The sequence below is a fragment of the Temnothorax longispinosus genome, chromosome 3, assembly GCF_030848805.1.
Source record: "Temnothorax longispinosus isolate EJ_2023e chromosome 3, Tlon_JGU_v1, whole genome shotgun sequence".
NCBI classification, from domain to species: domain Eukaryota; kingdom Metazoa; phylum Arthropoda; class Insecta; order Hymenoptera; family Formicidae; genus Temnothorax; species Temnothorax longispinosus.
This window is the reverse complement of record NC_092360.1, coordinates 14,802,447-14,818,273: the sequence shown is the minus strand read 5'-3', so window position 1 is coordinate 14,818,273 and position 15,827 is coordinate 14,802,447. Positions and strand designations below refer to the sequence as shown.

The window sequence follows — 15,827 nt, the reverse complement described above, 5'->3', positions numbered from 1 at the left end:
CGACATTTAAGATTGATTTATTATCATAGGTTTATTGTTGTTTCGTAAAATGTAATTTTTATTTTTTAATTACATTGACATTTCAAACATATATTTTTTACGCTTTATTTTAATTTTAAAATAAACAAACATCAAATGTTTACTTTTTTAGCTCAAAATCTATATAGTTTTCCAGATTATAGTCTAGCGTATAACATTTAATTTATATTAGGGGTATTCAAATAAGTTAGAGTTTAACGGTTTGACAGGTTATGTCGGGTTAAAGTCGGGTAAAAAGTTAATTTTTACACTTTTAACCCAAAGATTAATGTGATAGGTTAATGTGTCACTTATGTATTTTGCATAACCTTAAAGAGTAGCGCGCCCAAAGTTAATTAATTAACTTGTTACTCGACTTTAACCCGACATAACCTGTCAAACCGTTAAACTTTAACTTATTTGAATACCCCTATTGTTTTCGAAATTTTGTGTTCGAGAAGATTTCAAAACTAGTTTTCTGGTTATAATCACATAACATAGCTACGTGTTTGAATGTGGAAAAAGTAGCACAAACACGTCCACTTGGACGTTTTTCTGCCATTTTCCCGCTGTAGCGAGTTCAAAGTGTTTTACAGTTTAATTTCTGAGCTTTCTTTTTTTCGAAAATATATTTGGTATAAAATGTTGTCATAAAATATACCATCAAATTTTCATGTAGCTTGTCGAGAGTCAACGTAAAATTTTTTTCAAGTATGCATTTTTTCTAATAAATAAAGAAAAGATACTTTTGCTTTTTATGAGGGTTCCAAAATGATCTGGAAAACTTTTCATTACGCCTCGGGGGAAAATTCGTCATCACTTTTAATCGCATAAAATCATTATTATCCCAAGTGCGGTGAAAGTCGACGGTCTCGCGTAACAAGTGTCCGGCAGACTGCGGCAGCCGTCGGCGGATGATCTTGCGCAGCTACGCGACGCAAACGAACGCGAAAGCACAGGATGAGTGATAATCGCCCGCGCGCATTGAGTATGTTAAATACTCTCTTCAGCGCGGATTTATATATATGCTCCGCTTCTAAACGGCGAGCACGAATATTGCTTGCGGCACAGCAATAAGACACGCAAGGTGTACATTGCAATCTCTTGAGGACGCACTCTAGTAAACTCCGTACAAATATGGAAGTAAGATGAGTTTTCTCATTATGGTCACGAAGAATAATCCACAATAATCCTATCTGCAAAAATAAAACACGGCGTTATCCAAAAAGTGTTATATGCTCTCAATATTGGATTTTATTTATATCAACTAATTTTCATTTCTATAATAAGAAATATCTGTCATTAAAATGCGCGGTGAATGCGATACATTATCTAAATCTTATATATATCTTTCGACAGTCTCGATAATACAAAGTTACTTTAAAATATTAAATTATTGAGATTAAAATATTTGGCATTTCTTTCATCAGGCACAGCCAAGATATTTACTGTATTGTTTAGCAATTTTCTTGTCTTATCAAGTGTCGTGCGAACACGATTGCGAAGGTAATAAACTTGCGATAACGTCTCGTGATATAATTTACGGCGTTGTAAAGTCTGTCTGTGTACGTAATTAAATAGATAGAGTATAAGAAATGAAATATAGCAATTATAGAATGTGAGAAGGGAAAAGTCGTACGTGTCGCACATATTAGTATTATACGTAATTACAATGATAGAGATAATATATAATTGTAATATAAAAGTAATTACATATAAATTAAATGCGTGTTAATAGACATATACGTATAATGTACATATACATATATTACTTGTATATGATCTACTCTACATACACATGTAGAATACATCAGAATTGTCATCAATATATCTTTCACTTATGATGTAGAGATTTACTCTATATAAGATTTACTCTATATAAAATTTAAGGATATTAAAAAAGTATTAATCAACAATTGATTTTATAATTGTTCGTATTGATTTTTGAAATTTGCTGGCAAATTTATCATTAAATTAGTAGGTTAGATTAGGAGTTAAATAGGATATTAAATTTAAAACACCCTGTATGAATGTAGCAATCCTCTTTTTAACCAACGCAGGCTATAGTAAAGCACTCGGTGGTGCGGAGAAATGCAATATATGCGCAAAAGTCGGATTTTTATTGAATAATAGCAATTACCTGACTTTCTATACTTCATCATACGTTGCATCAATTATACGCAATAATGTGCCGTATACAGCGTGTACGTATAAAATCGTTTAATACGCATATGATGAAGTGGAAACCAAAGCGACGATTGCAACGTTTATGTTTACTATATAGGTAGGCAAATAGGTATACGGCCGCTTCACTCCATCCATTATCCTTGAGGAAGAAGGAAAAAGAGTACGGCCAAGTAACGACGCAACAGGCTCACGCGAGAAGATTAGGCTTTTTGCTATCGACCTCTTCTCCTTTCCTTCCACGTATTATTTCCTCGATACTTTTGTTTTACATTCGAGAGAATCCTGATTAAAGGAATACGATCCATGAACCGTTAACGCTCGAGGAAAGTCTAGCGTTAAATTATCTTGTATGCACTGTTGGAATGTCGGAACTGCTACCGGCAAGTATACACATTGCTGCGCGAGGTCTCATTGCGATTAATTTAATAATTATTAGCATGCATTTCCGATAGAGCACAGCTAGGAAAAATGGCTTATCGCCGTTCTGCATCCAGTTCTGCTACTATTTAATTGTTACCTTCAAGTCTTTCCGTCGGAGATATTATCAATTGGCATTAATTTGAAGCTATTAACAAGATATAGTTTGCAAGGAATAAAATAATAAAGTAAATGTATAAAATGTGATGAAAATGTTAATATTGTTAGGAAGATCATGTTTAGGATTATGCACCTTTTAAGTATAGTTAATATCAATAAAATAGTAAAACATACACACATATTTATTATACCATTATTATCTTTAAATCAATCAAAACATTATTACCTTGTATAAATCATATTTCTACCGCACTCAATTTAAACATCTGATTTACCATTTTTTTAATAATAATATAGAAACGCAACTTTCTCGATATTCGTGGAATTTGATAATTATTTTTGCCGACAAAAATTTCCTTGTCTTAATATCCTGGAATATTATATTCTTTAAATTTATTTTTTAATTAATTCTTTTCATCTAGAAGGAGATGAGATAGCAAGGAGATATACTGTCGCTAGTATAACGTTATTAATAGGCATTAAGAATAGTAGACATTCAATCTTGATAGGAAACATGTAGAGCGCTCTTTTTTTTGCAGATTATAGCTCTAGGCGACAAGAAGAAAATTTCGCAAGCATAGTTTAATTTTACATACTGCTAGACGATAAAATGTAGAGAGAGTGAAGGTCTATGACAAGCTTTGTTTTATACGAGTAGGGGTGACTATACTACGTACAGTCAAATCAATTAATATGATTATTCGCGGCGATTGTGAATGCTTGATCGTTGAAAAAAATAGTGATGTGTTTCTAAATTTAAATGTTTATATACATATTTATCAGAGTAAACTATAACTGTATTTATTCTTATACAATGTAAATTTAGCACAACATGGAAGCAGCCATCAAGTATTTATCTATAAAATCATAGTTGCCGAAAAACAAAAAGTAAATTACAAAATAGGGCGGGAAACTTTACAGTAAAAATTAAACTAATATTTCTGCAAGAATATTCTCTTATCGACTCTTTGAATATTTTCTCACAACAAATAGTAAAGAAAAAAAGAGTACATTTCTTTTGTTACCATTATTGTTAATAAACATAAAAACAGAACGTATGCCTATTTTTAATATTCAAAAATTAATACGTATTTAATAATCGAATAATTAACAGCCATCTTTTTATTACTATTTTATTGCATATAAACGCTTTTCTCATATAGTGATTTAGTCAATATGATTACATAAGTTTAATTATTTTTAGTATACTATTACATTTAGTTCTTATGACTAACACGTGATTGATGCTGTCGATTGACTAAAAATAAAGTAGTCATTTAAGAATCAAAATGTTTCCTTTCATAGCTCGAAGCGATCGAAGGTTTCGTAAGTGTGATTTATTTTTGTACTTCATCCGAAACACGTCGAGAACCGAATCTTGCGACGTGCTGCGACACTGATTAATAATGCGTTCAAAAGCAGTTGTCCTTCGCAGTTGTGTGTGCGAGTTTTCGATGACATGCTCCGTTTGTTTCAAAGAGCGACGTTTATCTTAGAAAAGAAACTTGTAATTTTGCATTCTGCAACTTTGTGATTATTTTATTGTTATTCTATTCTTTGCAATATATATCCGCTTAATGTGGATTTGCCGAGCTAAACGCACTTTTTTCATCATTATATTTATGAACCAAATAAACCTTACAAGTACATTTCTCATCTAATTTTACAGATTAGTCGTGTAATCGAGGAGAGATGAATAATGACGGAGGTCGGGTCCCGCGTAATTTTACCCGCTACAATTTAGTTGTTCGTTTCTCATCTCGCCGATTGATTAATCGTCGAGTCGGGTTGCTCTTTAGCCGCATTTTCGCGGCGCGCCTCACTTCAACTGAAATTTATTTGTTTCACACTCGAGCGGGCGGGTGTGCCGTTCTGCGGAATGACACATAAATCAAGCCTTCACCGAGCCCCGCCACCGCCGCTCTTCTTTTACCCTCGTTCCCTCGTTCCCTCGTTCTTTCGAGAGAACTCCCGGACCCCCGTGCTCTCACGACGCGGATCACTTTGCTATCTGAGCAACGGATCCGGAACAGGCGAGAGTTGTCACGGACTGCACGGACATTTTCTGGAGATGGGATTTCGCAATCTGTGGAGCGTAAAAAGTGGAGAGGTGCGAAAAGATACACGTATTTTGTTTCTAGAGAAAACGTGATAATGTCTTCTTCTTTTTCTTTCGGCATCTCGTGAAATGTACAGAAGGTATGCTATCTCTGATCTCGCGATCTAATAAAAGTATCGCAATTCTGAATAAAAGTAAAATTAATATTTTACAGAACGATCCATTAATTTATGAATATTAAAAAGATTTAACGTTTATGAACGGAAAAAAATTATACACATACGCGCACACGCACACGCACACGAGCCGATGTTATATATGTGAAGTAATAATTTTATGTATAAATCGATAATCGCGTATTACATTTATTCAGCGGAATAATTAGTTAAAGTAATGTATAAAAAATAATTAAATATATTTGTATTTTTATATCATTATAATAACAACTCGAAATAATTTGGAAGGAGTCTCTTATATATGTTATTAAAAAATACGATACAATTGATATAATTTATTATCCGAAATAATCTTGGAAGATATAATAACAAGATACGAGCGCACACGAATAAATTTATATCAAGATATTAGATCTTGGGTAAAAAATACGCATGTGACTCATATGAATGTTGCTAGATCGATTGCTTGAGCTCCACACTCTGTAATTAATCGATACCGCGATTGGTGTTATACGCATTCTTTCTTTTTTTTAAATTTATGCCTTTGATCGTGAAATCACCAATTTCTAATTGATTGACATGACACTGATCGATCGGAGTCTCTGATGATTAACTGAAAAAAAACCAGGCGTAGTCGAATTAAAGTTGAAATAAAAAATAAAACTATTATGTGACTATCGGAAAGGGAAAAAAAGAGAAAAAGAAGAAGGAGAAAGAGAAAGATTTCTTCAATATTGAATTATGCGTTGTGATAATTTGCTTTGCAAGACTTTATTGATTTGTTGCGTGGGATATTTGCTCAGTTAATTTATCTTTTTCATTGGTATAATCAATAATTGCTGTATGCATTGACATTAATTGATAAGGTAATATGCGAAACTGTACGGCATATCAAGTCAGGAAACACAAGTTCCGTGCTTTTGTATACCGTTTCGCATGTTTCGTAGGATATTGATATCATCTTTTGATATCAGTCAGAACGTCATATAATTATTTTAAAAAATCACATTTATGCTTGATGCATATAATGATATAAATATCACTACAAATTAAATTAGCTGTCGCGCACAAAGAAAGAATATAATTTAAGCCCTAATTAACATTGGAATTTAATATACATCATATTATTCATACTTGACAGCATCTCGAAGTTTATGTCAAAATTGGTGCCGAATCGCATGACGTGTTATCTGATTGGCCTTTCGTATCCGCGAATGTATACAGAGTGTAACGCAAAGTTGCACCGTGACATTTCATTAGCAGGCACATTACTCGCGGCGACGTATCGAACTTGTTTTACGCGCACGGTCAATAATTACCGAGCACCGGCGCGGCGTTTACTGCTGGTATACTTTTAATACCTGTTGTTCTGCTTTAGACTACATATCTCAACATTGAATGACGCTAATAACTCTCTAATACTGGTCCTGGACACGCTTCTCGTGCGAAACGTAAATCTTCTCGTGCGTCTCTTTTTCTGTCTCCGTGTTTTGTTTGCCGAGGCTGCGTTACGAGCGGTGATTAGACTATTCCGACCGGTTACAGATTATTAGACCGCGGTAACATTAAACCGGTATTTTCAAGTTTAATGAGGCGACATGAACAACTAATTTGACCGTAAGAAATTAGTTGTTCTCTACCGATTCTTCCTCTTTCTTGAATATTATCAAATATAGTACCCAAATATAATTTCCATTTGAAAGAAACAAAACTGCATTAATGTATATTATAATTGTTGAGTACATGATGTTTAATGCGTAAAAGAATAATTAAGTAAAGATTATATATCCCCCCCCTCTCTCTCTCTCTCTCTCACTCACACACACTCATGAAAAGGAGAATTCGTGAGAACCAGAGCTTCTAGTTATGAACCAGCGTTGGGCAATATCTTTGCAAACTGGTTCATTCGGTTTATCCGGGGCGTATTACGTGTCACGAATGTCACGATATTTATTGCGTCTGATCGGTGAAATTGTCGACCGCGAGTGTACGATCGCCCCTGGCCCTCCAAGGACGCATACGCGTGTAATAAAAAGCCGCCAATAATTTACTTATTCCCCGCGAATCATGCCATCTCTCGATGTGGCATTGCCCGTTTTTAATCCTGTAATTACTGAGATTCCTGACGACCGACGACTTACACCTGTTCCAAACCACTTACGAAAGAAAATTCTCCATCAAGATTACAACAACTGACGTAAAGCATTAACGTTCAACGTTAACGTTAATGTTGTCGATGATCTGTTTATCAGACTTATCTGTTTATCAGACGATAATAATATGATAATTTATACGTTGGAAATTTATTTCAGAAAATACATAAATAAACCTTAACATTTTTATAATATACTTGAAATGTACACAAGATATCATCATATATGTTTATTTACAAATAAAAAGTATTTATTTATACTATATACTCTATAGATGCTCGAAAGTGGAACGCATTAAACTCGATGCGTGTTAATTATTAACAATGACAGCTGCCGTAAGCAATAAATCATGCGCAATTAAATACGCTGAAATACGATGGACGGAATATCGAGTAATTGCTTCCGTCAACCCGCCAGGTTATTTATCGATTCGCAAATATCTCTGTCTTGACGTCTTTGGCTGATGGATAAATTATTCGAGCGATCTGTAACAATAATTGATTGCAGTTTTAGTGTGGACACAGTTGTGCGAGCGATCGAATATGATGACTCACTCGATTCATGTGAAAGTAATTAGCGATTGCTTTCGATGATCTTTGTAAGGATATTGGAGAACGCGGTGTCTTAAAGAAAAATAATTTAAAATTAAGAACAATTTTGTCAATGAATAACAACAATGGATATTAATATTAATTTAACAATAATATATATTAATTTAAGATAATTAATGCTGATTGTCAATTAGATTTTAAAAATCTGTCGAGTCTGCTCATATTTCTATATACAATTGGGACTATTTTTAAAATCTCGATGCAACTGATGGTTCTGGTTTTTTTCCAAAGAATTCTCAAGGTTTCGATATTGAGCAGTATCAAAGAGAGTTTTGTGAGTGTATATTTAGTAGGTATCGCAATTCGAATGTACATTGATATTTCCACAATTATTGTTATACAAAAAGTGACATTTTTTTATTTCAACATTTCAATCGAATTTGAATTTCAACACTTTTAAAACTTTTGAGATACTGGAAAATGTTATAAAACTAAATTTTCAAAAAGCTCTTCAATTTATGAGAACTTGAGAAGTTTATAAGGAATGAAAAATCGTTAGAACTTGTTTGTTTCTGCTTTTATTATCTTGATTATTTTTTTAACCTTAAAAAAAGTTGATAAAACTTTTCTTGAAACGTATTGGAAATTTTCAAAATTTTTTGGAAATTACATTAGAATTCTCTTAAAATTCTAAACAAGTTAAATCTTGTAGAGATCCTACCTGTTTCCCACGTCAAAATATGCCACTGTTGGGCTGTTTATGATATTGTTCATTGACGCATAACAACCATCAATAATTTAATTATCGACGATGCTCTCCAAGGCCACGCCTTGCAATTTCGTTCGACAAAGTGAAATTTAATTGATCATAAATGCAGGGGCGTTATGTGCAACCGCAGCACGATACATTAATCATATTATACAATGTGTTTCAAAAGTATCATTTCTTTTTTCAATTTCAGATTCTTTGTTCAATTTCTCAACTAATCGAACAGAGATAGTCTGATTATTTTTGAACGCACATTAGAAGCATTTTGGAACTCTACTTTGTGTCACGAACAACCATGTAATTCTGCATACAAAATCGCATCCCGTTTCGATCTGTATTTCCTGACAGAAGAGAGTTTTCTAATATACGAACAATGCTTTCGCCTTCAGCAATTCGATTGCGCATAAACCAATACGCGTGTGCACGTATATTATTTCCATACCGTTAATTTCACGTAGGTGGTGCTCGAAACGTAATCACCGTTTCCATTGAGAGACAGCATGCCAGGTATTTAGAACCCATATGTGTCACCGCGGCACCATAGATCGGAGTCTCGTAAAACAAGTAGTCCACACGCACACCAACAACGCATTGTGCAATATTAATAGATCCAGTCTATTCATGCGATCGCTGAATGACTTTTAACTCGAGTTCCACGTGGCTATCGTCATATAGCTTTGTTACACGGAGAAAGTCATCTTGTCATTCGACGTGTAACGTCCCGGCGGCAACGAGATAATACTTGAAAACGCCAACAAAGTAATTTTTATTACAAGACTAATGGAACAGTACATTTACTGTGACAAGCGAGTCAACTTTTTATACTTTATTTTATACTCTGTACAAGTCCATTTTGTGCAATTTAGAATTCAATGAAATCAAAAACTCGTGTTTCTTTGCAAGGAGTATTGCAAATCTATTTTATTGCTTGTTTGATATTTCGGGCAAAATATATCGGCTGATATATGGCCTTGACACTTGCGGCCTACGACTTGCTGTGTTTACAAAAGGTCGTCATGGTATCACTCACACATTGACACTCGAACGAGCAGGTAGCAAGCTGAAACACTACGTTTATTATTATTATTATTATTATTATTATTATTATTATTATTATTATTATTAAATGGCAAAGGTATATCGATAATTACAATAAGCACGTATTCATCTCATCTATTATTTATCTCATCCATCTCAACTATTTTAGACATAAACGGAAAACGTCGTAAATCGCTGCGCGAAAGATTTGCATTGATGTTCGCGGGATTACTCGCGAATGTTTTTCGCGAATGTTGTGCGAGCGCAAAGAGAAGTAAAAGGAAACTTGACAATCTGAAAAGAAAGAGGCCTGACAATCTGAGAGGAGGAGGAAGAGGCCAAGGAAAGGCATCTGGCGCTGGCGAAGCAACCTTGCGGTTAATGTTATTTTATTTATTTTTTATTTGCGTAAAATTAATCATTCTTTCCTGTTTATTCGGAAAATTTCATTTCGGTAATCTAAAGAAAATAATACTAGAGAAAAACCAATAATCTAAGATTTTATAAAAGTCAATTTATATAAAAATAGATATTTTTATGAAGATGCATATGAAGATTTTTTTCGAAAATTGTATAATTATTTTAATAAATATTTATTGAAAAACTAAATAAAAAATTCGGTAATTTGCGTGTACAAAATTAGTTAACGCGCTTAGTTTGTAATAAATGGACCTAATGAAATGAATTAAAAACTATATTGTAAAAACTCGTCATTTTTATTAGCAAATAATACAAAAGAAATATGCATGTATGAATTTGTAAAAATTATAAAAAAAGGTTCAATTTTATTCGATTGATTGCTTAGTTCTCAATGTAGTCTTTCGAAACAATGATGCATTTTGCACAACAATCAAGGCGCTTATCAGATACTTTTTCCAACATTAATAACAGTAATTGTACTTTCGAAGACGTTCAAGTAAATTCTTTTCTATGAAAACGTTATTATGCCGATATTCTGAATATATCACTGATTATGCAACTAATCAAATTTTCGGCTGTTTTATAATATTTACTTTACAAGTTGATAAACATATATTTTTTGCGTTATACAAAAAAATCGCAATTGGTATGTTTAATTCAGTCATCTACAGAATAAAAGACTTTTATTGTTACAATTGTGTACTCATCGCACACTGTTTGTCACGGACCACGTGATTTTCTCGTGCAATGTTATTTCGCTACTGTTTATCGATAATTTCGATCTGTGCCACCTACATAGAGATCGACTGGTTCAACCGGTCTTGTTACGATCTAGCCTTCGTGACACCGAATGTGCCGAGTTACCTGTAGGATGATTACCGCTACCGTGGTGCAAGATCATCGATTGCTCCGACGATCTTAATTTCGCTTCCATTTCCTCATCTTGAAAGCAAGTACAACCATACAATTTTGTATCCTAATAACCTCAAATCCTGCGTGCGCCAGAGGGTTTTCTACATAACAATTTTAGATATACTGACATGCAAATGATAGCCGTTGGAACTCTCATTTCCCTGCGTGGGTGTCTCGATACTCTCGATCCACTTGTAGAGACAGTGCTTTCTTAATGAAAATTTCACCGTGCTGTATAACAGATTTCTAAATTCCGATTTTGGAAGTGGTTAATTAATCAACACACATCTAATTAATTAATAACAATAAATAATGTTATCTTAATCTAAGGAATAATAGTTCACTATAACAAAAGTCTTGTAAAGCGCTCCTGTTAAACCGCATTAAATCTAGTTATAGAAATTAGCAAAGCGTAATATATGTTGATAATTTATTTTAAAATAAATGATTTGATAATATCATAATTTTAATTGAGACAAATAATGTTACAGCAAAACACACATTTCATCCCGAAGGAGGTCGATTCTTACGGAAAGATCGGCATCAAATCGACCGAAGAATCCGCGGTTAAAAGGGCACTCGATTCCGAGATACCCCGTGCAAATCATCTGGTAGACATTAATCGAAAAGCATTTAACGCTCCGCGGGGGGAACAATACCGTTCGCTCGCGAGCAAACTCTCCGCGGCGAGAGATGCAATTCCGTCTCTCGATAGCGCGTGCTTACACGATTCGCTCGAACGCCTTACGTAACGTTCACAATTTAACTGGCCGCGCGCGAGAAAAATCGTTTTCGCGCGCGGGAATCCCTTCTCGCCGTCCCTCTCTTGCTCGGGTGCGAACGAGCGAGTTCGCAGGAAAAAGTCAAACGGTTCCGACTCGCAATCGCTCGGGGTTAAGTGTAGTGCCGTCCAGATACGTTTTACGTTACCCCGCCAATTAAGCGTATTTAGCAACCGCGATTGCGGTCGGTGTCGTTATCGCGGTTTACAAGGCGACTGTCAATTGACTTTTATTATATGATTATGCAGACGTTACACGCACGCAGGTAGGACTTGTGTATCTCGCAAAACGGCACCGTCACAAAGTATATTAGGAACCAATTTTTCTCGCTTGTAATTTCATCCCGAGTGACTCAATTATATGAATATGTAAATTGACAGCAAACTATAAATCTCATATGAATATGCAAATTGATGATTAGAGCGCGCGGCATGGTGACTAATCTTCTCTCACCTTGCTTCTCACACAGTATACACGTATACGTTTTTTTGCTCGCAAACAAACATCTTTAGTGCTCTTCAAAACTTTTTTTTTCAAAAATAAATAATAAATGTTGATTAAAATTTTTATTTAAAATTAGACATTTTAGCAACAAATATATATTTTTTAATCATTATCTAAAAACACTAATAATCGCAGTTTAATAAATAAATAATAAAAAATTAAGTAATCGAACAAGTTTTATTGAATGTCTTGCAAGTATTTACTATAACAAATGTATGAGATACGAAATATATTTAAATGTGTCAAGTAGTTTTTGTTTTAATAAATTGCACAATCGGAAAGTTTGTGATATAAAAAAGTAAATAAAAATACAAAGTAAAATATTTTTATACGTGACTTTGTTTCCGAAAAAATCATTTACAAAAACTTGCCTGAAATACGTGTTTTATTACATTTACGTAAAACGCAGATCTCACCATGCACATATATACGTAATGTATATACTTACATATCCTTTATTATCACGAATTAATTGATGTAATATTAAAATTGTTCCATTTCTTTCACGTGTTCTACATTCACTAGAGAGTTTATGCGTTTACACCGAAAACCCCGCGAGTCTTCCATGAGTACTGCTAATTAGTGGAACAGATGATTAAAAAAATAAAATTAAATAACGTAAAGGCGGTCGGTCTGGCGTATTTTCTCCTTCTCGGCCATCGAGTTCAGGAGGTCAGTCGCCGTACCCGAAGGCGCGATGGACCTCTATCCGGTGTTTATCTTCCGTATCGCGCCGCAGGATCGTAACGCACCGTGTCGGTATAACCAGTTCTAACGGACGTTATCTGATGCTTTGGTCGGTCCAAACAGGTAGTCTTGAAATGCCGCGGTGCCGATTTGCGAACTCGTATAGGTCATGGATACACGAGGTCGGAAATATAATTTGTCGCTGACAAATATATAAATCAAAATAAGCAGATAAATTATTTGTCACAGTGTCGTGGAAGAATAATTACGGAAACTCGGATATATGGTGGCAACGTAAATTAATGTACGGTTAAATCAAGTATAATTTTTATAAAACTCAAATTTAAAAAAATACAAAAATTAAGGGATTATTGAAAGGCACATTTAAGAAATCGAAATATTTTTTGATATAAAAGATTTATCTCTTTTTATTCTTTTAATTTTGCAACTTTTACTTTGCTCGAACAATCTAATTTAATATCCGCCAAAATATCTATAATCTACGCACACACAAATGTAAATCTATTAAAAAATTAAAAATTTCTAAAGAAAATTCCATTATATATATATATATACAATAAAATAACTAATATACATCAATATTAATATATTTAATTTACACACATCTCTCTAGGAACTAGATAATTAATCAAGTTAATTCCATTGAAACACTCTTACTCCAAGTTACCACATTGTTATATAATCTATACTTTTTTTCTCATCGCGGCGACTTCAAGTATTCTTTTATTATTTAATCGCGGAAGCGTATTCTTGGACGTTATTGATACTTTTGCGTAAGTGCATATAATTGGAGTGGGGCCAGTTATTTCTGGAAAGTGACAATCCCTATGTTTTCCATTAGACCAAGCCGAACAAGAGAAAGCTTTCGCGCATTCGCATATATACATATATGGATCACCGATCGGATTTCTTTTTTTAAGATTCGTAAAAAAGTCTTTTATCTCGGATGTTGTAATAATAGGTACTTCAAATTATCAAGTGTTTAATGTACTCCTCAAACATCGAATGCATTTTAGCGTCGCATTTTCTACATGGTATCTTTAGTGCAATGTACGGTATTCAACAGAATAATGATGTAGAAAGAATAAATTATGCTGGTATTACGAAAACTGAATTTTTTTCACCTCTTTATAAATAAAAGGATACATTTTATCGCAGAAAAATATTGTTTATTAATAAGAGCTTAATTTATTTCCGTTTACATTTAATTGTGTGTATCTAATACTATCTAATACATGTTTTTTTAGCACGTTCTTAATAAAAAAGATCACAAGATTGAAAAATGTTCAATCAACTTTAGTTTCTTTCAATTTTAATTTCGAGATATCAATATAAAACCAACACAAGGTAGAATAAAATAAACGAGAAATTAAATCACAGATTTGTTTGTGTCGGGACGTGCTAATAAACGCGTTTCTCATGCGATTTTATGTAACTGTTAAGGCAACTTTCGACCCGAGGTCAACAGTCCGTCAAGTTGAGGCTCGTACACGATAAAATGCTTAATGAGCCATGAGCCTAATTAACGATGCGCCGAAGATGACTCGGTGCTAAGAACCCACTTGTGACTGAGCATAATGCCTTGATAGCTTTGTCGTGTCTTTGCTAAGCGAGCAGGTTCAAGATCTTCTTTATGACTACATATGTTCTTTGAAGATGCCATTTCTCCCGATCAGATTAGGTGAATGGGAAGCGGAGAGAATCGCAGCTGATATAATGGCTTATAGTGATAGAAGAGAGACGGCAGGTATAAAGAATGGGAAGAGCATCGCGTTGAATGAACAGAGGACATTCGTATATGCAACTCGTAATCGCTGAGCAACACGTGATCAATTTTTGCACGACGAGAGATATCGTTGTCTTTCGCTACAAATTGTAATAAAAAAAAAAAAACAAGAAACTCTGACGTTTCAATAAGAGATTAATCAAGGAATTTTTACATTTCTTCATAACAAAAATCTGTATCACATTCGACGATTACGAATCTGTAAAATAACATTTAATTTATGATATCATTATTATATGAGAGAGAGATATATGCACATATATTTCCTTATGTATATAAATTGACTCAAGTCGCACACGCGAGTATTTTTTGTATCAAAAATTTTCTTTGTCGCTCTTTTTTATATGGAGAACGTTTTTAATTTTAATATAAAATACTCTTAAAGATCTATTCATTGAAATTTACTTCATTGTTATAACGTTTGTTGTGATTGGTATTTTCTTTTTTTATTTTTCTTTTTTTAACTTTATTTCTAGTGGATTGAAAACATTTACCTCGCGCTGCTTATTCTCATTTCCATTGATCCTCCGATTCGACCGATGGTGTCCATGATCCATTACAGAGGTATACGCTTGACCTTGTACGTGCTGTACGCGCGCGTATTCTGCAAATCTGTTATTTCGCATCTCGCGCATCATCCGCTCGAAGCATTCACGCTTCTCCGGGATTATTTCCGTAATCTGATATGCTCCGAGAGCTACAAACCATCACGTACCGGCGATTTGCCATTATTGTGCGCATACCTAAGGTCCAGTGCAACTGGCAAACAGCCGGTCCGTTTCTACGCGTTTCGCAAGATAACAGGAGTATTATCCGAATCGCAGTAATCGTGGATGTAATTTTAATCAATTTTGAAAAATACGGGTCATATAAGTTTCAAATTATTTCAAGATTGTTGGAAACGCAAATTGGAAACACGCTGCCTCGCGGGAAAAAAGTTACGGATACCGCGGACTGTGGGCTCGGGCTCTTACAGAGGATTCGCAGAAGCGCGGTTATATGTGAAATCGCAAATTGATACTTTGATAATGTTAATATAAGAGGTAATATATTTCACGTGTGAGCGCGCGAGTGTACGCGACTTAATAAGCATTACACGTATTAATGGCAAAAGTCGCCGATGCCCTCCCACCGCAGCGCAGCACTCCTGAAAAATATGACGTATTGCCGCGAGAGAGTCATTCACTCGCGCTTGAATATTAACGAGCGATTTGTGTCGCGCGGCAG

At 34.3% G+C, this 15,827-nt stretch overlaps 1 protein-coding gene across 2 annotated transcripts in view; it reads left to right on the top strand.

The window, feature by feature from the left end:
* LOC139810748 (EF-hand domain-containing family member B) overlaps positions 1–15,827 on the top strand; it is an 86,726-nt gene that overhangs the window by 29,559 nt on the left and 41,340 nt on the right. The window lies entirely within an intron of this gene.